This window comes from Gambusia affinis, linkage group LG10 (assembly GCF_019740435.1).
Source record: "Gambusia affinis linkage group LG10, SWU_Gaff_1.0, whole genome shotgun sequence".
Taxonomy (NCBI): domain Eukaryota; kingdom Metazoa; phylum Chordata; class Actinopteri; order Cyprinodontiformes; family Poeciliidae; genus Gambusia; species Gambusia affinis.
In genome coordinates, this window is record NC_057877.1 from 4,416,502 (window position 1) to 4,440,676 (window position 24,175).

The window sequence follows — 24,175 nt, forward strand, 5'->3', positions numbered from 1 at the left end:
ATAAGCAAAACCTTTAGGTGGTTGAAAAGACTTGAGGCGGGTGCAAAGGGTCAATATGCAACTGGAGAACGATCCAATGAATCCCACCTAGTCAAAGTCCAGACCCAAATACGGTCAGGAAAATCTGACGAGAATTAACATCTGGTGTTCACAGATGTTCTCAATCTAATACGCTTGAGCGCTTCTTTGTTTTTGCAAAGAAGAATGGGCAAAGATTTCAATATTTTTCACTTGAGAATTTCAAATGGCCCACACAGCATTTAAAAACAAAAAAAACAAAAACAAAAGTCAGCGCTGCACTGGTCCATTTTCTCCACACATTCGCTGTGTGCTGGTTTCAAAGATAACCTTTCTCAGACTGCCAGCTGCAGGTAATTATCACATCAGAAAGGGATGATACTTCCTTGTCACTTTCACTTACCTGCTATCGCGTTCATCTGTAATCTAGCTCCACTGCGAGCCTTTGTTGTGCCAACATGGAGCTTCCCCGTGTCCATGGCTGCTGCTATCATCGCTAATAAAGGCCAAATCTGGGGCTCAGCGTTATCTGGCACTCGTAAAGTGAAGAGAAAACATGCTTTAAGAGAGAGACGCAGGTTGCATGCCTAAAAAGGCAAAACTTCATCAAAAGTTGATCTATTTAAACACTGATGTAGACAAATATTTAAATAAAAAAATATTAATAATAAAGGTTTTAGAGAGTCAGTACATTTGTTGGGGAGCTGTTGGATGGACTTCTTATGGCTGGCTGGAACGTTGGAAATTTAAAAAAATACTAAAACCTCAAAAGACAGAACTTTTTTTCTCCATTGCTATAATTTTTACCCATGAGTGTATTTGGTTACCTTTTTTAAAAAATGTACCCATCCATCTTTCTTCCCATAAGCACATTGCAAATGTGCACAAAACTTTGTCGATATTTCACTAATGCTGAAGAGCCACAATTTCGCAATTGCGGCGCTTCCATTAAAAAATGAAATTAAAATTTTGCGTTAAGTTTGTTCAAGTGACAAGTCATTATAAAACATGCACTGTCGTCATCCTCCTGCCACTTCTTCTTTTCCGTCAGTATTAACATCTAAGTTGTTCATCGTGTTTGCATTTTGATACAGCCGAAAAACTACCTCATCCTGGGCAACAACTTTTTAACAAAACATTTGCCTGATGGAGTTCATTTCCATTAGGCAAATTTATTTTGTAATTCTAACATTTCTTGTGTTATTTTTACGGTCAATGGAAACCCAGCTCCTGTCTATACTCAATCATTTTTGCAAGGTCGCAGGACAGACAACTATGCTCACACACACATGCGCCCACACACACACACACACGGTCATGTTGTTGAACTGTAGGAGGAAGCTGGTGAGAACCCATGCATAAATGAAAGAGCCCCGGCTGGGATCCTAACCCAGGACCTTGTTGCTGCATATTAACAGTGTTAGTGTGTAAAAGAAATGCCCAAGAACCTTACGCTGTATGAAAACCGCGAAAGCAAATGCAGTTGTAGCTTGTAGTTAAAGCTAACTCTTCATTAACTAAGAGTTAGCTTTAACCTTGCTCTGTTTTCTACGTTCAACATGAATTCAGATCCAGGTGAGCTAAAAGCAGACCGCCTTTTCTGATGATTTTATGGCTAAACCGCTTTGAAATGTGTTTCTAGGAAGTACGGTGATGCAACAATAAATATTAAAATGTCCATATTTACCCAAATGAAGAGAAGGCTATGGTGATAACAAGGCCACCAAGTCAAATTTAGTAAGCTTTTCAAAATATTCTGCTGAATAAATAATGAACATCTTAACTGAGTTAACTTTCTTCTTTTGCAGCAAGTGGTTTTATTTTCTAATTAAAGTTCAAACTATATTCCATTATCCTGAATGACTCATTTTTTTAAACATAGTTTTGACAATACTTTGACTATAATCCAGAGCAGAACACATATGAATCTAACAATTAGAATATTGAAGATGCAATAATTTCCCTTTGTGGAAAACAGAATTAACATAAAAATACTATTTATTAATGCAATTACCATTATCTAGCGTTAACTAAAAACAGCTATAAATCACCAGATTACTGATTACTAATGTGATCAAACTCAAATAAAAGCACAATTCTCTTTATGTTTGTCTAAGTCCACACTCATCTTTGTTGTGAGGAAACTATGCATCAGTCTTCTTTTGGTGAGCTGTTCAACACTGACCAGCGGCAGGTGACATTGTGTAGTATAATAAAGACCAGTCACTCTGACCCCTCTTTAAACTGCAAGAATAAGATTTTAAACTTTGTAAAACCTCCATATACAGGGCTGTGAAAGTGTTTGTCGCCTTACAGATTTCTTCTACTTCCCACTTCATTCAAATGAAACCAGTTTTAATTTTGGATAAAGATAACCATTGTAAATGTCAAAACCAGCTTTCAAATTATGATTTCACTCAAATTGACATAACTTACTGTATGACAGTAAAATAGATTAACTCCCAATTTAAAATAAAAGGTTTTTTTCTCTCTCTCTTTTTTACATGTATTCAAAATATTAATCTAAAGACATGGCTTTGAATATTATATATGCACTTTGAACTTCAGAAATTTAGTTCTGACAACATAGAAATGTCAAAATGCTTCACAATGTGAAGATATCTATTGACTTTCTTCATACATTGGATGATGCAGCATTCAGGACTTCACCTAACAATTGTGGACCAAAAGACGGTTTCCACCAGAGACAACACTTTTCTAGCGATACAAGGCTAGCTTAACTACACTAGTTAGCTGAAGGTAATTGTGCAGAACTATATTTCTAATTTATTACTATGATTTTTTTTTAATGCCAAACGTATAATAGTCATCAACATTGTGCCTGTAGTAAAAGACTACTTCTTTGGTAGAAATTATTTTTCTATCCAACAGATTAAAGTATCGGTCTACATTTCCCACCTTTTCTTCGTTTTGCCACAGTTGCGATTGGGTTTATTTTGATTCCCGCTCCCTGGTTGTTATTTTATCTGGCAGGCTTTTTTGGCTGATAAAATAAAGTAATCATGGTGAGGAAGTAAATAGTTTACTCATCGGGAAAACAGCTGAGAAACAGAGCTATATTAAATGCCACACGCCTTCCTCCACGCCGCTAAAAATTTCAGGATACAACAGAATCAAGCGTTTCAAAAAAAAAAAAAAACACCACTTCAAAAGGTGCACCACGAAGCATGCGAGTGCAGATCGTTTATGCTAAGACTTCTTGCTGCAGGCAGGGATTGTCTGTCTACCACTTTAATACATATTTACATGCTAAAACACAAGAATTAGAATTCATTAGCACAATCTGAGGTCTAGATCTAGATCAGGAGTTGTCTGATTAGTAGCTTTGGGACATTGTTTTTGTAGAGAATGTGCCACTCGCCTACTTTTGTTTCTCCCCGATTAGCTCGACTCTCTGCAAAGGACTAAACTCTGCTATCTCTGCTGCAATTAACAGGGCGCACACAATTCCCAGGCACACTATTTGAGGTTTATTTGAATCTTTTGTGAATATTTGACGTTTGCTCAAAGCCCCCTCAACTAAAAACAAAGAAAGAAAACTATAACGACAACAGTCAGAAACTGAATGACTTCATCAGTACGAAAACATCGTGCCAGCCGTATCGGTTTCACTTTTTTCGGAGGCAACCTGCATGATATCATCGAGGGCCTTTGATTCCTGAAAACTGGGCCTAATCGAAACCAAGAGGGCCGCGTTCTGAAGAAAGACGATTGTTTTGTCGGCGCACACAGAGAGGATCCTCTCGCTGTCGCCGTACGACGAGGAAGCGCATGTTTACTGTGCAGCTGCTGTGCTGTGCACTGAGTTTGAGGTTCACCTTCACAGAGGAAGTGGTGGTTTATGCTGGGGAGGAGGAGAGAGAGAAAGGTGGTGGTGGTGGGGGGGGGGGGGGGGGGTTGCAGCCAGCAAATAAAACAGGATATCCGATGTTGGAACAATTGATAAACCGAAATTTCACAAACTTTTTTTTTTCTGACTCTGATCCATGTCAACTTTTTTTTTTTTTTGCTTATTTACCACCCACAAAAAAATTAATAAATAGAAAATAATTAAATAAAATGCCTGAAATCTCAATAAAAAAAAACTAGTGGAAACAATCATTTTCGATGGAGTTTTTTCTTCTTTATATTTTTTTTTCAGATGCTATGGATAAAACGTAGAGGCGCTCACACCAGCTCCAGAACTTCAAAGAGCCTCTTGATTCCCCTCTAACCGAGCATGTTAATTGGTGCTTGATTGATAACTTGAGTTCACAGGCGATGGCAATGTGTCATCTAAACTGTTCCAGGGTGTCTTTGTGAAATCAGCTTTATGAGTTTACGAGACGAAGAAGCATCACTGGCGGGCCCATTAGAGAGAGAGGGGAAGAGAGAGAGGGGGGGAAATATGCCACTGTGCATAGTTGCAAATAAGCTGTCACACATTACAAATGAGATTACCTTTTTGCAGTTTGCCCTGGAACTTTGAGAGGAGGGCAAGGCGCGGGGTAAGACGGTGAAACAGCTCAAATCGTCTGCTTTTTTTTGTTGTTGTTGTTGTTTTATCAGTGTGCCCGATCTGCAGAACTCCGTTTATGCTTTCTTCATGCACGGCGAAGGAAAAAAAAAAAAGTACATTCACAGCTTGAAGCGCAACGTAATCAGCTGCGGCAAAGTGCAAATTATCTGAGAATAGATAGCGCTCAGAATGGGTCTACTTATTTTTACAGTTTTGCCTCTAAAAACAACCTCTTTTTAAATTCATCTTCTGGTTTTTTCCCCCCTCGGCTGTCGTCTCGTAGAAATGAATTGATAATTGTATCGCTCATCCATCACTTTTTATTTTTTTTATTTTGGGAGAGATAAGACGAACTATATCCGAGCGCACCGGCACGAACAAACACAAAACACACACAATGTCACTATTATGAGGGAGCAAAAGATAAAAAAATAAAAACGCAGCCAGAAGAAGGGAAACGATGGCCAAAAAAAGGAAAAAAGAAAAGCAGTTATTGTATTTGCATCCAATCACAGGCATGCAAACTAATTGTCTAGTTTGCGAGACGGAGATCACCGAGGTCAGGACGAGCCCACATGAAACGACTGCTTTGTTGGCTCGCGCTGACCAAGAGCGGCGTTTAGAGCTTCCACGAGCGATGGAAAGAAAGAAAGAGGCAGAACGTCTCCAGGTTCTTGTGAAGTGACCGGAACAAGGGAGAAGTCATTATTTTCCCAGGTCGTGCTAAAGTGCTCTTTAAATGAGTCGCTTTATCAAAAACTCTAACAAGTCAAAAACGTGGACACTAATGTATAAATAGCAAGTGAGCGTGTAATAGTCGCTGTTAATGAAGCTTTTGTTTTGCAAAAAAAAAATTCACATGGGTTTCTTGCATCCAAACCTTGTGGCTATGGCCGCGTTAGATCAAGTTCAGAGGCAACGAGAAGTGTCAAGTTGGATTATATGACATTTAAACAACAATGTTCACTGCCACGTTTAAAAATTCCTCCACTAAGGCATTGATATTGTTTTGATCACTTACTGTCCTCCGCAACTTCTTTCTACTTGCTTCATCCAAAGTAAAACCTAATTTCTTAAATAAAATAAATGATTCAGCCAAACTGGGCACAAATAAAATAGTTAAGGTCATACACTCACAGCAGTGTTTGGGTAGTGATCCCTTTAGTCTTTGAGGTTGGAAGGTCTCTTTGCCATCGCCCTAATGAAACCAACAAAATCAGCCAAACGTCAGGACTCCCGAATAAGCCGCTTAAGAACATTTTAATATTTTCCCAGCTAGAGGAAGCATATTGGGAAATTTTTAAATAAATAAACAACAACAATAATTGAAAGTCTACATCATGCCAGGGGTGGGAATGGAGCTTAACTGCTTATTGTGTGGTTGTGGTCCTTGGAGGCCATTGTCCCCCATGTTTTAATTGGGTCTCTGGTCCAATAACTGAATCAAATGGCTGAATAAGTTTAATTTTTAAGCACAGATTTGGACGTTTGTGAGTCTGAGCCTAGTCCAGTAGAGACTCCAATTAACGACCAGAACATGACAATTTCACAACAATGTCTCATTCTTCATACGGCAAAAATAACACAAAAGCTTAAATCAACTAAAAGTTAAAGATCTATTCACTACCTTGCAAAATATATACAATATAATAATTAAATAACCTTACCCAGCAAACACCAGGATGTAAACCAGACATTAACATTGTAACAGCAGAAACACAAAAAGGCAACAAGAGTATCAACATTATTAATTTAAAAAATAACAATAATAAAAAATCTTAGAAACATTTATCCAGAGCAGCATTAGCATTTTGCTAACCAGAGCGACATAAGCATTAAAAAACACAGCAACATTCAAAACTGACTACCAGCAAAGAACAAATGATAGCAGCTGACGAGCAAAGTAATTAATGAACACTAACTAGTAGAGCAATATGGACGCGAAGACTAAAAAAAAAACCAACATGTTGAGCAACAGAAGCTGTAGCTTACCTGCTATGTGTAAAATCTTCCTCATTATTCAAGGTGGAAAACTCAGTCCAGGCAAGTCTTCAACTTTATCACCAAAGCGTCAGAAAACTTTACCGCATTTTCTGTAGCGAGCGAATTTCCCAGCGTCCCAAAGACATTGAATTCAGTTGTGATGATAGGTCATTATTTCCCCCCAGCAACCATCCACGATTGGCTATTTAGCTCCATTTCTGTGGCGCTGCAGGAAAGAAAATGATACGAGTCTGTAGAGGGAAATTCATTGTTGAATGAGAGTGAGTTGGTGGAAATGTTGCGTAAATAATCCAGTGTAACTATTAATTTTACATCATACGTAAATATAATTTTTAGATTCCTCACAGCCCTTATCCCCCTCCACGTCTGTGAAGGCGCCCCCTACGGACCAGACGCTGCTCAGAACTGGATTGAAATTGCTCTGATATAATCACTTTTACGAGGAAAAAAACATTTTAAAATAAAAATTATGAAATTGTATTCTAACTTCTATTAAAAAATATATAATTGTTCATTCCCCTTTGCTCTCTGCTACACTGCAGCTTCTTCCTGACAGCGGAGCCGGTCATGAATGCTAAGGATTGTTAGCATTGCCACCAATGATGGCAAATAAACAGCTTTCCTGTGGTAAGTTGATTCTCCACCATTAGCACATTTTAGTGACACATACATGAAGTTGATTGGCAGTGCTAAGACACTCCTCCTGGTTCTGATTGGTTGTTTTTGGTCAGTATTCTTTAGGGTAATACTGGCTCAGAGAAGGTGGAGGAGATTGATCTTTTCGCAGATTATCTGTCTCATACTGGCACAGCGAAGTGATATTTTTAAATAAAAGTTACATACTGCAGTTTTAAGCTCTATTTGCAATTAAGAGGCATTGGAAGAGGGCGTTGATGTTAACCCGCCTCCCTTCCCCCACCCAACAGCACCACTGACCTTACAGGGGTCATACTAAGATACCAATGAGGTTCTTGGCCATCTTGAAAAGAATTTCTAATGTTGGAGTTGTGGTTTGGACTGCTCATGTCGGACTTTTTGCACACTAAGTTACTCCTATAATGTTGCAAGTGGAGAAGGCCTTCGCTGTGAATTCACATTGAGCTAAAATCATCTTTAATTCCAGATTATATGTCTAGGACAGTCGGAACATAAACAGTAATGAACTACAATCTACATCTGTGAAGACATGCTAGCCTGCTAGCTTAGAGCCTGGCAAGCCTTTGAAATGACTCACAATTAATTCAGTATCAGTTATAACCCTCAGTGTTAAAACGAATGCACACTTCCTCTTTTTTATTTTTTATTTTTTGCAGACGTTATATTAGTGTTCAGCCTCATGCCGGAGAAATATCTCACCTGGTTTTTGTTTTGGAGCCATCTCTTCCTGGAAACATAAGCAATAGCATTTGACATAATTGTCGAACCGTCTTTTCTAAGGTTATATCTATTATAAACTACTTTGCTGATGAGAGCTGTTGTGACTGACTCGTGCTCTCAGTGTTGAGTCAGACTAAGAATAACACAGTAACAGAATTAAGAAGGTATCAAAAATACGAGCTTTGTCGGCTTGCTTAAGATTTGGTTGCACAATTATTTTTGTTTCCCATACTGCTTAATGCTATAATCTTAATATCAATCAGTCAATCAATCAAATTTTCTTTGTATAGCACATTTCAGCAGCAACACATTTCAAAATGTTTTAGATCATAACAAACTCAAAAATACAAAGTCATCCAACATAGAATCAACAATCAAAACATGACATTAAGTCAAGTACCATCATTAAATTGATTATGTTTCAAATGCAACTCTAAACAGGTGGGTCTTTAGTCGAGATGTAAAGGAAGTCAGTGTTTCAGCTGATTTAGAGTTTTCTGAAAGTTTGTTCCAGAAAATAGCCTGCATTCCTTTTTTGCCTTCGTGCACATTCGGACAATCCAGCAAGGTTACTTTCTGGTGCTGGTCATAACTCGGTTCCGATTCCAACAAGTGGAACCGCCATTTCCACCGGACTGCACCGCAGAACCGACGGCCAACCAACCTCTGACTGACCTCGTCGGGCAAACAGATGGAGCCAACGCCGACAGTCCCGCCAGCCAAAAGAGAAAGACACACACTGAGAGAGAGACGGCATGTAAACGGCCATCTGACCCAAAAATATGCGCTTTCTCATCCGGTTTTACTGTAGTGACTGTAGTGACTGTGGTTGGAAACTGAAAGATGCTTTAAGCTCTCAGGATTTTGGAACTCCAGTCTACGTGCAAAAGCCCAATTTTCAAAGAGTCGCTGATAGAAATTCTGATCAATTCAAACCTTTCATGAACTCAATGTTTCCTTCGAAAATGTCAATTGAATTAGTTAGATTTTTATGTTTGTGCATGTTTTGTCATTACCTTACCTAATTATTAAAACACACTACAATGAGAAAGATTTCTACTTCCAATATATAACAGTTTCAGTTGAAGTCTGTCCTATGATTGTCAAATTAAATACATACTCAATGTATTATTTATTTTCCAGCCACACAGTGCCATGTTATAGTATGACCAAGTATGTTACCTGTTAATGCTGAAAAATACTGTACTCATCCAATGTGACTTTAAATAAATTTGACTTTGTTATTTGATGCCTTGAAACTGGACTTCTGTCTCTTTAAGAACTTCCTGCTCTGTCCAACACTCCGGCTCCGGGAAGTGTTCATAGAGTGGCTCCTCTATTAACCTCTTAACAGCATTTTTACCATCGTTTCACTGAGAACTATCTCCTATAATGAGCTCAGCAAATGTGCAGTTCCACTAGGTGTTTGCTAATTGCTTCTGGCTAGTGTGAAGGAGCTGAGTCGGGGAGGGCTGCTATGTAATGCGGAAGCTCAGCTTGGAAACCATAGCTCTGAGGAGGAGCTTTGCCCTCGAAGGCAGAGCTTGGTCCACCCAAGTGTTTTGCACAGCTAAATGGTTGCCACGGGAGATTAAAGGATTTCTCAGACATGCGTGAAAGAATCAAGCAACATTGCAGGTGTGTTTTTGATGAGGTAATAACATTATGACATGACATAAAGCTGAAAAATTAAATATTATCGCCCCTTTAATGTCTATTTGTCTCTTTCATTTCTATAAAATTCGCCACCAGAGCTCAGAGTTTGAGTCAAAGATTTTACTTTTTAGGGAAATATAATTATCTGACTGGTAATAATTTTGACACGTGCATGTAAATAAGCAGCCTTATCAGCTGCTGCAGTCTTTAGAAATTCTCCACAGGGATTAATACGAACGTCTGAGTCGGCAGGACTGAACTTTACTTTTCATCATTGTCACACACTATCTTGAAGCACACAGCAGTTACAAACCCGCAGGCGCTTGGAACAAAGCCATTAATAATAATGCTGAATCTTTGTGTTATTGTTGCGTCTAAACCACGTTTAGCTAGAGTGTCGGCAGGAAAAACAACAGCTGTCTTTATGTTTCCGTGGAGCCTTTTGAGTGCCTCTCCTTTCACTGTTATCTTCATCGATTTGGCTTAATCTCACTGACATTACATGCAGAATTTCTAGATATAGTTTCAGGATAAACACAGTAAGAGAACAACAAAAGGTATTTTGTCACAACAGCTAGAAAAATAAATGCATATCTATGAGAAAAGTGATTTACTGTACAGCCAGATCCCACTTAGCTGCTACAGGTTAAGAGCTTTTGATGCTCCCTGTCTCATCATGACACTGCTATAGCTCTCCTTATATCTGAACAAAAGTGCTCCGCTCTATATTGTAAAGTGTCGATATTTATAAGTTCTGATAAATCACTTCTATCAGGTAAAGTGGCTAGCTAGCTAATGCACAGCTGCTTACATCTAAAAGGTAAAGGGTAAATAAGGTTCACTGTCCTCACGCTTGCAGAGGTTAATGTGGCTCTGCAGAAACGATGAAATGGTGAATATTTCATGAAAAAGTGATGGAAATTCAAGACTGCGGTGGGACATTCTAAAAGCTCACAAACCATAACCAGACAGGGCTGATGGCTATTTCTATACAAGTCTAATAAACCAAGCAAATCAATGCTAAAATAAATCACTTCCAGTAGGTTGTGGAGTAATTCCCAGACTCTGAAGCCAGCTGTAGACTCCCCCTCACCGTCTTTTGTCAATTCTGGTGTCTGGTTTTTAACCTTTAAACTCAGAGGTTTGGTAAGTGTAACTTCTGTAATATTTACCAGAAGAAAATCCACTTAATTTTAGATTATGGCTGAAGAATAGAACCACAGACACCGACGAGCACTTTTTTCTTTTTTTCTCTCACGTTTCCAGAAGACAGGCGGTGCATGACAGGATATGGGAGCACTGCAGCATGCAGTGCACATTGTTTGCATTTGAATTTGGTCACATTATAACATATGCCAATTCACACTTCACCGGATGAGCGCTTTGTGCTTGCATCCTTATTTTAGCCGGCGTCTTGTAAAATGCTGAGTCCTACCGCCCCACCAACCGTTCATTAACAGATTTTAAGTGAGGATTAAAATTAATGTTTAAAGTCTATTGGTAAAAAGCCTTAGTTGTTTAATGCTGCTTTTTGATGTTCACTTAATAGGTGTCCTCTGCTCATCAGCCTAGACTTTAGCGTATGCTTAGCCAGGCAGTAGCCCAGGGCAGCATATTTTTGGGGGGCTCCCAAGATAAGGTTTTCTTTTTTCACCTTTATCTGAGGTATGGATGTAGCATGTAACTATTTAAAGCAATGCTGTGAGAACTCCACCTTAAACTTAACCCTTAACCCCAAACCCATCACAAGTAGTAATAGTGCTTTTAATTTGTCATATTTTTTTTTTACTGTTTTCATATAGAAAATACAGCAACAATGGGGGAACCTCCCCCCACCCCAAAAAAAAAAAAAAAAAAAACCAACGTTGACTGTTAATAATTTAATAGTAAAAGATGCTTTTAGAAAACCTGTTTTCATGTGAATGAGGCCTATTAGCCTTATTTAATTAACGCTTGTGGTATGAAATCTCAAGATTAAAAAAATACCTTGAAATTTCTTGTCAAAGTATTTGTAACAAACCACTCTTTGGTTCCTGTCACTTGTCTGGTGGAATAAATGTGAGCTATTTCAATGAAGCCTAAATGCAAAAGCTGGATTTGTTTACTTTTTATTCTTTTGAAGCTATACTTGAAACTCATATTTTGAAGTAAGACAGGAAGTGGCTCTTGAGTTGCCCTGTTTTAATGACAGAGTTAAAAACTTTGCAAAATTGCTTGTGTGACATTAAACGAAGGGAAAAATAATGGTGACATAGTATAAGATATGACTTAACTTTGAGGATAACTAGAGAGGCTAAATGTTAGCTTCTAATGACGCAGAAGTTACTGGCTTTTTAGTTTCTAACTAAAGGGCAATTTTGAAATGAATCTGGACCATACTTGATTGTATATTATTAAAGCATTAAAATACTTTGAGCAAATCTCAACTGGATCATTCTATTCTCAAGAGAGATTCTTTTTAAACATTATTTGTCACTTTTACTCTGAAAAAAGTGGGTAGAGTCAGCACATGCATCAATAGTTTTCTTTTTTCATCAAATACCTGTAAAAAAGAGAGAGAGATTTTTATTTTAAAGTAGAATACACTGCAGCTCTCATTTCCTATGAGAAGCAAAGTTCTTGGTTTGTATATTTTGGGCCTAATCCAAGCACAGCAACATTAAGTAGTTTTGAGTAGTTTTAGCAGCATGCATTTGATCACAGAAACATCTGAACATGTAAACAACACAGGATTTTGAACAGAGTTTTCTCTGAGAATTTCCCCTATAAGGGCAATCAAAACATGCTTCTCCTCCAGTTTGGTGCCATAAAAAGAAACACAGCTCGTATTTCAATTTAATATTTTTTACTTTGAAAATGAAAAACCTCTGGTTTGCGTAGACCTACTACTGATGATCTGAACATCCAGTTATCAAAACATGCACAGACTGGGGAAGAGCCCCCGTAAAACTGTCTCAAGCCCAGAGACCCGGAGAATCCTGAACACGCCTCTGACTGTACAATAAACGTGGAGATGTTTCATTTTATGCTTCTCTGTTTCTCGGCGACATCTGTTATCGCAGGGAGAAGTAATTTAAAGTATATTGCTCTTTTTCCTCTCCGTGCAGACAGCAGTGTGTGAGTGCCGTGCCGTGTGTGTGTGTCAGTGTTTTGGCCTGCTGCCTTACATGGGCAAACCTCTGATCTGACTGAGACGGCTGGAATTTCAGGGCGTGACGTCACTGCCTTCAACTCTCCCACAATTTGGATCAAGAAAAGTTGGACTTCTCCCTTTTTTGGGGGTAGAGGGGCTGTTTTTTTTTTTTTTTTTGGTTGGGACTTCAGCCTCTCTCTCGTTTCCTAGAAAGCGAGGTAAGCCCGAGCATCGGTTCCACTTCTTTTGTTGAAACGGTTTAAACTGACCGGGCGCTGCTCGGCTTGGTAAACTGACTGGAGCTTGGAGCAGCTCCTCTCTGCAGTTTTGTTCGGCCTTGTTGGGACGCGAATATGAGTTTGACTGTAGCTCGGACGGAGTTAACAGTGAGGGCGTGGACTCGACGCGGATAGCCTTGGCCCGGTAGGAATGTTACATTAGGGGACTAACAAAGCTAACTTGTCGCTAGCTCGAGCTGAGAGAGGAGCTCATTCATGCGTTGAGGGGGAAAAATGCAGACAACGCATGCAGCCCGTCAAAAGTTTCGGGACTCCCTGCTTCTCTGAAGAGAGAGAGGGGGTCGAGGGGTGGTGGGTTCTGCTTTAGCTTTAGTGGTCCGCAAGCCGAGCAATGCGGAAGAACAGACTGTCACCGGAGAGTGAAGGAGAGCCCCCTTTCTGCATATAAATGTGCAGCCGAGTTTCACTATAACTCGTGCTCACTGAAGTCGCAAAAAACCGGTGTCTGTCCTTATTTATTTATTTATTTAGTTAGTTTTCAGGCGTAGCGCGTGACGTATGACAAGACCTGGCTGGGTGTTTACGACAGCGCAGATTTGCCACGTTAGTACAGTTCACGGTGTGTGTCCTTAAAGTTGCAGGCAGTTGTATGCCTTCGTGGGGTTACTGCGAAGGCTGGGTTCTTTAGACCATACATGTTAGACCCCTTATCGCTCATATACGTGGGCAGAGAGATAATTAAGCAGACGTGACAGTGGGCCTGTGTCATCCTCAGAGCACTGCTCTGAGATCAGCATGCAGACCTGGAGTTCAAAGAGCACGCCAGGCTCTTCAGCGATACACTTTGCAACATAATGTAACTTATTTCTTCAAATGTAGCATTATACCATATGTAACAGTATCATTATATTAGATACCCTCTCTGTGTTTTACTTAATGTTTACCTGTTTCATCACTCATCTGACTATAAGAAATCGGGCTATAAGATGCTGCAAAGTGATGCAGCTGTAATGACATCAAGAGTAAAACATTCACTTCAAGGATCTACGTCCTTGTTTTCGCAGAAACCCAGCATGGGTCGCTGTCGTTTGGTATGCTATAGGCGTGCTGTGGCCCCTTCTCCAATTTCAAGTCTCACACTAGCTGGTTAATGTCAGGTTTGGTTCTAGCCAAGTTGGTTGCGTCTCCTCATGGCAGGCTGTTCCTCACTAAAATGGAGGAACGTGGACAGGCTGTGGGTGCAGGTTTGGTAGTCCAGTTTTTCCCAACCCTGGTCCTCAAGACACACTGCCCTGCACGCTGATTGTAGTTCAGGAAACCCCTGTCAGTTGAAATCACCTGGCTGAAGCAAGAAAACACCTTAAACGTGCAGGGCAGTGTACCTTGAAGACCAGGGTTGGGAAACACTGCTGTAGTCGACGCTCCATTGTTATTTTTTTTCCATGTACCCTTAGACGGCCAGTATCTCTGAAATCTCCAGGTATACTTGTTTGTTGCGGGTCGCCCTGTCCAGTTGATGCTGCAGATGTTCTTCCACCACAATTGATAAAAAGATTTGCACCTCAGTGTTTGATCAAGGAATTACTGATTTGCATCTCACCAACTACAGTCTCATTGCAGATTCCAAAACCTTCTCCTGCGCATGGAAATGGGACGCAAGTCCAAATTCTAAAATACAAAGTGGTTCTGGGCCCAAAACTGTGAAAAAACAAGCCGGGTTGACTCCGGCTTGTTTCAGCTGTGTGTAGCATAGAGAAGTTCTGTACTCTCCTTCCTCCCAGATGTTGCTGTGTGCTTTTCTGTCAGCTGGCTGAGTGAAGGCTTCTGTTGCCTCGATCTGTAGGACTTTTAGTTTATATTACTAATTTTGGTCTCTTCAAGCATTACTACATCACACACCCCAACAGGTGTTATACGTAAGCTGTGACATCACTTTAACTACATGAATCGAGCTCCGGCTTAATTTTTTTTGTAACACCGAGGTCCATTTTTGTGAGCCATTCAGATAAAAGTAACAATTTAATTATAAGTAAACTATGACTGTAAGATGTAATGTGTTCCTTAAAGAACAGTATCTAATTGCCCTTTCTAAAAGAAATCCACAAGTTCAAAGTTGTGATTTTTGTTTTAAATTTAACATTTTTGTGTTACTCTATTTTTACACCTGCTCTGTGAAAGAGGAAGCACATTAGAGAATCCATGTGAAAATGGAGTTTAATTCTATTTTCTGTTGCACGATTCATACATAATTCCAATACAAAGTGCTATTACAGAACAAACGGGACATTGAAGCATAAGCTGACACAACTAACAATACGGTGCATTAATGGAGCTGCATTCAGCTTTATGCATGACTTACAAAAAAAGGAAGTAGTAAAATACAAATTGGAGCGCATTGATAAGAACCAATGACAGAAACTGATAAACTGTTGAGATAAGCTTTAGTCTTTGTAGAAAAAGTTGTATTAAACAATAATGTTGTCGGTTCTGATTTAAATTAGTTTTTGCACATGCCAGCTTTTTAAGGAAGTTGGTTCCAGTTCTGAGAAACGGTCTGGTGCCTTGTTTGGTTCTGGTTCTTGTCCTGGATACACAAAGGTTTCTGATAATCTGAGCGTTTTTTTTGTTTTTTTTTGTTTTCCCTATTACACCTGATTAGCAACTCCAAACTGCAGTTGTGCTAAACCAATAATGAGATGTTAAATCTACCATTTCACTAACAGGGAGCGCAGTAGTTTAGAGACCAGTGTCCTATGATTCCTTTCCTTAGTCGAGACTCTAGCTTGTGCTGCCTTGCTGATTTTTCTTCTTTATTGAGTTATATCTGATGCATGTGAGGACACGTTTTATCTTCATTTATCCAGTCACTTATGTTTGGTTGTCTAAATTGTTTTGGGACTTTGGTCTGAATGTCAGCAAATTAATTACATTCACAAAACATAAAGTATAGTTTATTATGTGTGTGTTTCAGGCTGAAGGGTGAAACATTTACAGTGCTGTGATACGTTTTAACTTGTTCCATTCCAAATCATGGACCAGACCATGTTTGGCTGAAAAATTCTTTGTTTATATAGTCTTTTAAATAACTGCACAGTATTATTTTTGTTGTGTGGTAAATGTGTACTTGTGTATATATATATATATATATATATATATATATATATATATATATTTTAACCTTTGTGTGAATATTTCCACCTGTCTTTATTTGCTTTTACAGTAAATTCTATTCTATTCTGACTCCTCCCAATTGCTCAAAATTTCTATTCTCTGAAGCGGTCAGAAAAATTGAGCCAATTCCCCTGCAGTGTCAGCAAATCTAAGCATTTAGAATCCTGCTATGAATAAATTTCCATTGTTGCAAAATGCACTTCGACTTAGTCTATATGTGAACATTTCATTTCAAAATTTGCGCACAATTCCCATAAATTCGGAGGTGGTTGCATATTTGTGGAGTGTATACATGTGTCTGTTCTAAAATTTCTTCAAGAAGATTAAAATAACTGGGATGGTGTGGTTCAAATTACAATATCAGGTCAGTAGAAAGGCAACCCTGTTACTTAAAGCTGTTTCTCTTGACATTGCATAGAAATACAAGGCATGTCAGTATAGCATGACTGGTATGTAAACTAATCTATTGTACTAAAAACTGATTCTCAAGTTTTTTGTTTCTTCCTTTTAGATAACAGCTGTAGAAAAATTTAGATTTTAATCTTTAAACATACTTATGACACACTGTAAGTTTTAGCACCACCGTACAGTATATCATTAGCTGCTCATCTCCCAACAATGCATTTCTAAGCCCAAAAACAAGACATGCCTTTTTTAGATTTAAGCTTGAGTAAATTCTGCCCCATTTACTCAAGTGCATTGCATGTAGTCACTTACTGTATAACTTTAAAGGGCTGTAGTCTTGTGGTGACGAAGAAATACCGTCAGCCAAGGTGTGGTAAGAGATGATGCAACACTGCATGATCTAAACAAGGGGGAGCGTGTGAATGTTGAATGAAAATGGGCTGAGAACGCAGCCTTGAGGCACCCCACATCTTTGCTTCTCTCTGACTTATAATTCCCAAGTGACACTAACTAGTTCTGGTTCGTCGAGGGAGATTTACAACGAACTGGAAAGTCACTGCTACTTTTCCCCATCAGTCAGGTTGTCATCATAAAGTCAGATATGCATAGAAGTCCTACACAATCGTATGGACTCTAGGTTATGGTGGACAGAAATATGTAGTGTAAGTTGTTATAATGATTCTCCCTAGAGGGTTTTTTATATTCACCTTCTAATTACGGTCTGGATTGCAAAACTCTGTGTATCTAAGAAGAGATGCGTTATGAAATTCTTATGTAGTGTGAATGAACTTGTACACCATAGTTACAGAGAGTCTGTCTGTTCCTCATGTTAAGTGGGAAGGTTTTCTGTTATTCATGTGAAGGTCTCCTGCCTCCTGCCTCCTTAACCGAAAACCTTTGTGAAAGTTTAGAGCCTCAGCTCCGCTGCCTCTTCGTGAGAGCAACGAGAACGTCGGTCTAGGCCTTAGATGTGCCTCCGTTATGAAACGAAAAATAAAGCTTGACTTTCTTCTCTTAAAAAGACCGAACACAAAGTTTGGCTTAGATGTGAATTTCAAATCAATAACACAAGGTCCCCCGAGGGAGACCTGTCATCAAACCGAATACATCTGCATCACTGCGACACATTTTCAACTCAACCAACATTAAACAGAACTCTCTTTTAAAATCTCAGGCTAAAAAGGGGCTCATTTGACAGCGATGATGACGTTTAAGTTGAAAGATAAATGCCTCAGCTGCCTTTGAGCCCGGGCCCCCCTGGTAGCTTTTTCTGTTTGTGTTTCTTGGCATATTTTAATGAGGATCCTCTGGAAGGAGTTTGATTCTGGGTGGTGGATTTTTAAAAGGAGGGAACAGGGGGAAATAACCCTCCACCTGTTGTCACGAGCAAAAGTGTGTCAGATTAGATATAGTTCACAAAAATGACCTCATCATGTTTCTGTGATTGGCATACATTATCCCCCCACTGTAAGAATGAGTGGATAAAAAAGCCAATAAAACTCATCATTTTAATTCGCTGATACAGGTAATGCATTAGTACTTGAGAAGAAATGATAATTTATTAAAGGAGAATATGTTCATGCTAGTCAACAACTGTCAAAATCTGTTCTTCTTAGTACCCAGACGTAGTTTTGCAAATATTCCCAAATATTCCCAAACAGATTGCTGCTTTCTGTTTTTTTGTTTTTTTGTTTTTTTTGTAAATAAATGAGAAGCCAGAAAACCAGTGTCAGAAGTAGAACACAACCAGTACGAACCAGAAATTCCTGCAGCTCCTCCAGTTCCACTGTCTGTCGTTTGGCAGCCTCCCTGAATAATTTAAATCACGTCTTCTATGTATATATTTAATAAATAAGATATTGTAGAATTCTTTGTGGTGGTCTTCTACTAATAGCCTAATGATATTTTCAGATAAAGACATAATCTTGGTAAATATGTACCCAAAATAAGGTTGATTACGTGTTGTTTTGAACAGATTTGGGCCCAACAAGCATTTCTTAGCTCCTCACACAACATGCATGGTATAACATTAACTTGCCAATACTGTGTGTAGGACTCTCAAGGATGGGTGCAACATGTAACACGGTGCCTTTCCCGTATTGCAGATTATGTTTTTGTTAGTAGTTTGAAAGAGAAATACTGGAGGATGATGGGCTGTTTTGCTCTGACGTTCTGTCTTTGAAAAGACAGTTCAGTGTTTTTACCAGCTACAGGATCCTCCATGTACTGTTGATAGTGTACTGTATGGGTTGTTTACACACGCAACAGATTTGTCAATAATACATAAATGATTATGTAACCAGACACCAGAATTATTGAGCCAACAAGCAGACATTATTAACTCACCTGGTTCTGTTGTTGAAAGAGTTCATGTAGATAAAGGCAAGCAAGCAGCAAATGGCTTCTGCTCATTGAAACAACATTTATTTACAGTTTACCCTGCTTGGCAACCAAAATGATCACTGGCATTAATAAACGTGTAGTCTTGTTACAGGTTTATTATAATACTCTTATGATTGAATATGAATTAATTGTGCTTTGGAGCATTATTTAGGCTTTAGCTCCGTTCAAGCACCTGGCCTCACCTGATATTTCTGCTCTAGGCATTCACATTGCCTCAGATGGATAAAATATTTGACTGATGACACAGATTCTTTAGGCACCAGAGCTAAATGGTTATGTTTGACAGTTCACACAAGGGCCCAGTGTACAGTAGCAGGTGCAGATAATGGAAGCAGAAAAGGACTAGAAAAGTCCAGAAATTTCACACATTCAACTCTAGGAAATGATTTGAATTGGTCATCAAAGACCAAGCTCAGCAATGTAAAATTATAGAAAGGAAAGGCGAAGAGGTGCAAAGACCAGCTTGCCAAAAACTAGCCAGGCCCATCACTCTATTGAATATTTTTACTCTTTATTAAATTTTATTTTTTGATTTTTACGCCAACAGCTTCACGTCAGGAATAGAGTAAATGTCCAGGTCCTCTTCTTCTACTCATAATAGCATTTACACCAGCTCAGGAGAGCCCTTTGCTGCCCCCAGCAGGCCAACTGTAGAAATAGCTGGAGGCTTGATAAAATTTACCCCACATTTTTAGAAGTGTATCTCTATTTGGCCAGTAGATGTAATATCACCTTCCAGTTTTTTTCCCCTCTTGTGGTTGTTTTCCAATGCCATACTGCCCCATGTTTGGCGCCAGGACCTTGACATACCAGCCTAGCTGCCCTGTGGTGGTCAGGGGGAGTATGCAGGTGCTTGGCCGAGTTCTTTCTACTCATGAATGACAGAAACCCAGAACAAGCTTGGCTCCCAGATGACAGTGTCTGTTTACTATGCTGGTGTGGTCCTCCACAGCCAAATTATAGTTAGGTAATCTATTTGTCTGTATTTCTCAATCTCTGCAGATTTCAACACACTGCAAAGGGCTTCAGCTGTCTTCCAGTAATCCCAAAGAGGGAAATAAAGGTAGGATTACTTTTGGTGTATTTCTGTATTGTTACTTGCATGTTATGTTGTGTTCCTTTTTTGTGTTCACTTCCACTTTCGCAACATAAATATAGATATATTTGGCACACTCCATTGTGGTAAACTAGATGTTCTGCAGGAAGTTTAAAGGTAACCCTAAACTCAGCATGCACCCATTCAATTAATACAGGATTACTCTTCTGTTTGTACTTTTGCACATAAAGTAGAATGTTACCTTCGCATCAGGCCACATTCAGACACAAGGTTAGAAAAGAAGGAAGCAGGAAACCCCCACGGTATGAAAGAAATTTGGTCAGAATGGTGTTTCACCAGGGTTTACTACAGCTATGCTGATGAAACACCCTAAACTTCAACTAGGACTCCAGTTAAGTGGATACTTAAGCTTATGAAGTGCTTTGTTCCGACTAAGAGACATGTGATCATTTTGACAGTCGTAAGGTTGAATGAATTTGACTATGTTTTATTAAGTGAGAAACGTTTCTGTTCAGTTTCCAGGCACTGTTGCCTTGATTCGAACCAGAAAAAAAGGAGGAATAGATTCATGCCAGCTATTGCATACAGTCTCTTGCAAAATGTCTTCACTCATGAGCTGAGTGATACTCAAAAGTATCACAGAATTGTGACGGGGAGGGGAAGCGACATGGGATTTTCTTTTTTAAAAACAAAAATCTGAAATGTTAGGACTGTAGAGTTTGCACATGGCGCACCTGGTCCACCAGCTGAGCCACACAGAACCCCCGACATCAAAGTTAAAGTCTAGCAGATTGTCAGGTGGATTCAGGTCTGGTCTTTGATATTGTAGGTGTTTCCCCTTTGCTGCATAGCTGAACTATAATCAGTGGATTTTTACTAGGCTTCTGTAGCTCTTGAGGCAGTAATGCAATACTGCTGTCCTGCAGTTTTTAGATGAGCCACAGGTACAAAACACTGGAATGAAATGGCTTAATCACCTCCTCCTTGTGTAGATCAGTTCTCCAGAGCCTTAATGACCTAATTATTCTGTTCAGGTGTGGTGCAGCAGAGGAACATCTAAAAGTTGCAGGACAGTGGCCCTTGAGGACTGGAGTTTGAGACCCCTGGTCTATGTGTTTTGATATTGGCTGTGGAGAATTTGTTTGGACACGCGGCAGTGATAATGTGGTCAAAATCAACAGTGCAGTCGTTTATTCACAATATATATATTATTGGTAGATACTGGTTATCATTTATAGCAAGATCAATATGAGATATTATCGGCCCAGATTTTCATATATTTACATCCCTAATTTGAATCAGGTGTTCTGGAGCAGGGATGGACCCAGAACTGGAAGGACATCGGCCTTGAGGGACCAGGGTTGAGAACCCTTGATGCCAACCATTGTATTATAACTCTGGCTGTTTGCTTAGGGTCATCGTCCTGCTGGAAGTTGATCCATCGCCTCAGTCTCACGTCTAACACAGTTTTATTTTGCCAGTACTGCTTCTTACTACAGTAATGTTTAGCTCTTAATTTGAAGCAGCTTCCCTATGTAAGAAAAAGGAATCTGCCCAGCACAATTCTGCCTCCCTTTTCTTTAAAACTCTGTTTTAACCTGCTCCTTGGCTTCATCCTGTCTAGCATTTCTCCTTCAAATGTTGCAGTTGGATTTTATTTACCGGTATTAAAATATAAAGGGGCTGACTAGAAATGCCCACCAAAGCCTTTCAGAGTTGTATTTATAAAATATGTGTTGCTCCAAAATCTCAGTGAAATCCATTGAAGTGTGAGTTTGCCATGTGAGAAAGGGTGTGAATACTTCTGCAACACTGTGTATGTCACATGTGCCATGAAGAGTTGGCTTCTGGGTTTCAGATCAGGTGATATTTATGTAATGGCTTTCCTGGTAATCACTAGATTCACAGTTTTTCTTCATAACTTCACATTTGAACAAACAACAAATTTAAGGAGTGCAGAGTCTCCAGCTTTCCTCTGGCCTTCAGAACACAGTTGGATGTTTAGAAAAGTGATATTTTCAAATGGTCTTGGCATTTTTTTTCTTTCTACGAATTGCCATGGAAACAAATGTAATAAAAAAGAAAAAGCTGACCGCATGCAGAAACCTTACTTAATGTCTTGGCATTCTGTATCCACCAAATGGAAAATTTTGGGGCATCATGACTTTTCCCTTTGGCGTCAAAGGCTTGGCTGTGAAGAACATTAATGCAAAGGCAGCTGGTGTCCAAATAGCATTGCACTGCCTCCTTAATATAAAGATAAAAACATTTCCACATATCTGTTTGAAATGGGGTTTTTTTATGTGCCGACATGTCCTTCTAAACATGTATTAAGTACAGTCTGTGGAAATTTGATTATTCTTGAAAATAAGTACCTCCTAGTTTTAATTTCCAAATACTCTTCTCTTTTCTTAAAAGCTCCACAATTTGGAAAAAAAACTATGTTCACACTAAATCGGGAAATCCTGTTTCCACCTTGTTTTGGTGTCCTGATAAATATTGCACAAAGTATATTTAGGCATATTTCTCCAGGAACAACGTTTTTGCTAATAATGCGTGAACATGAACTGCACTGATTGGTGGTCTTTTCCTGAGGGACTTGTGTAAAGTAGGTTGTGCTGTTTCAGGAAATGAGGACTCTCAAGCTGCTCCTCAATGCAATCCCAGTCCAGGAAGGTCGATGCAATGTTCTCCCTAAGCAGCTGTTAAGCTTTTGACCCATGGCTCTCATGGGAGTAATCAGACTTTAATTACACCTTCTTAATCACTTGAAGACAATCTGTGCAGGGAGATGACTTCATGTGGTAAATAAGCGATCTCTACCTGGCAGTTTTTACAGGGTGAATTCGGTTTCTCTGCAATTTAGCAATGCACCGACCTAATCCTGTCCAACTTTAAGCCTGATCAGACTCTCTCTGAAAAGGAAAATATTTCCCCTCTGTTCATCAGTATTACCACGTGCTTTCTGCTGATGACTTCTCTTTAGCATGTGTTTTCTTTTGGTGCTAGAAATGGATCATTTGGAGTTTTTTTTGCAGGATAGTTCTAAACTTGCCCGACTCAACACACAGTCTTCAGCAAACTCTTGTCTTCCTCCGTCTTTATACTGAGCATTTTGTTGGAGTGCCATGCTAATGCTAGCTTGTTTGCTGTTTCTGTTTTTTTTTTTTTTTTTTTTTTGACGTTGTAACATACGGCAGACCCCCACCTATTTACAGTCCAGTGTTTGAGGATTTTTCTGTGCAACTTAACTCCAAATTATTAATTAATTTGCATGTTTTAGAATGTTTTTCTAAAATATTCAATTGCAAATGCCCAAATATCTCTGTGCAATTCTACTTGACAATCACTAAAATCTGGTGTTTGCAAAGTAGCCAATCCAGGAGTTCCCCTCCTTTTCCTTGGTACTACTTTTCTGAACCCCGAATGGAGAAAAGGATGACTGTAGGTATTAGCTTCTGCGGTAGTGCTAATGCCGTTTCCAGTGTGCATACTGATACATATTAATGTACATTTGATTTTTGAGTTATTAAAATAGGCAGTTATAACATCAAAGATTCAAAGATTTTAGCTGGTCGTGGGTGACTGTGGTCTCTAACTCCCATGAATACCAAGAGTTCAATGTATTTCATCAGTTCATCTTGTGTGGACAAACTACATGAAGGAAAAAGTCTGTCTTTTATATGCATTATAAACATAGAATTTTACTTGAACTACTTAAAATTGAATCACAAGCTTCGCTCAACACATATTTTCTCCTATGCATCTGTCAATAACTTGGGACAGCAGGTCATGTGGCAGAGGAAAAAAAGAGAGACATTAAACTCAAGCTACCAAAATTGGTCTCCATCATTGTAATGAGTAAAAATGTAACTATTTAGGTTACAATACATGGAAACATAGATCATATATTAAAAAATGTTCATATTTCCATTACAGGCATCTGAAGTTTGTTCCAGCAGAGTGGCTAACAGGAAGGCTAATCAGAGTACAGAAATCTGGCTCTGTCTGCTACATCATCAAAAACTTTAACCTCCATCTATTTAATGTGCTGGATTTGAAAATGTGGTTGAGCATCTATATTGTCAAGAAAAGGCACACAAAGACTGCAGTGTTAGCTAGCTATGTTGTTCATGCTAATCAGTAGTTCATTGTAAAATGTGTCTTAGAGGGTCCTGAAAAGCTCTATAGAA

At 39.1% G+C, this 24,175-nt stretch overlaps 2 protein-coding genes and 1 long non-coding RNA gene across 4 annotated transcripts in view; 2 read left to right on the forward strand and 1 right to left on the reverse strand.

Moving 5' to 3' along the window:
• Positions 1–5,720, reverse strand: part of bcl6aa (BCL6A transcription repressor a) — a 26,599-nt gene extending 20,879 nt beyond the window's left edge. Inside the window, exons 1-2 of the mRNA XM_044128810.1 lie at positions 5,675–5,720; positions 422–553 (exon numbers count right to left, since the gene is read on the reverse strand). The gene's annotated coding sequence lies outside the window, so the exon portion shown is untranslated. The remainder of the gene's footprint in view (positions 1–421; positions 554–5,674) is intronic.
• LOC122838283 overlaps positions 1–8,820 on the forward strand; it is a 9,067-nt gene extending 247 nt beyond the window's left edge. Inside the window, exons 2-3 of the long non-coding RNA XR_006371875.1 lie at positions 7,084–7,168; positions 8,532–8,820. This is a non-coding gene — a long non-coding RNA (uncharacterized LOC122838283). The remainder of the gene's footprint in view (positions 1–7,083; positions 7,169–8,531) is intronic.
• Positions 8,821–12,783: 3,963 nt separating this feature from the next.
• Positions 12,784–24,175, forward strand: part of LOC122838285 (LIM domain containing preferred translocation partner in lipoma) — a 174,433-nt gene continuing 163,041 nt past the window's right edge. The window contains exons 1-2 of one of the 2 annotated variants that reach the window (XM_044128813.1): positions 12,784–12,925; positions 19,928–19,988. The gene's annotated coding sequence lies outside the window, so the exon portion shown is untranslated. The other variant, XM_044128814.1, reaches the window with a different exon arrangement.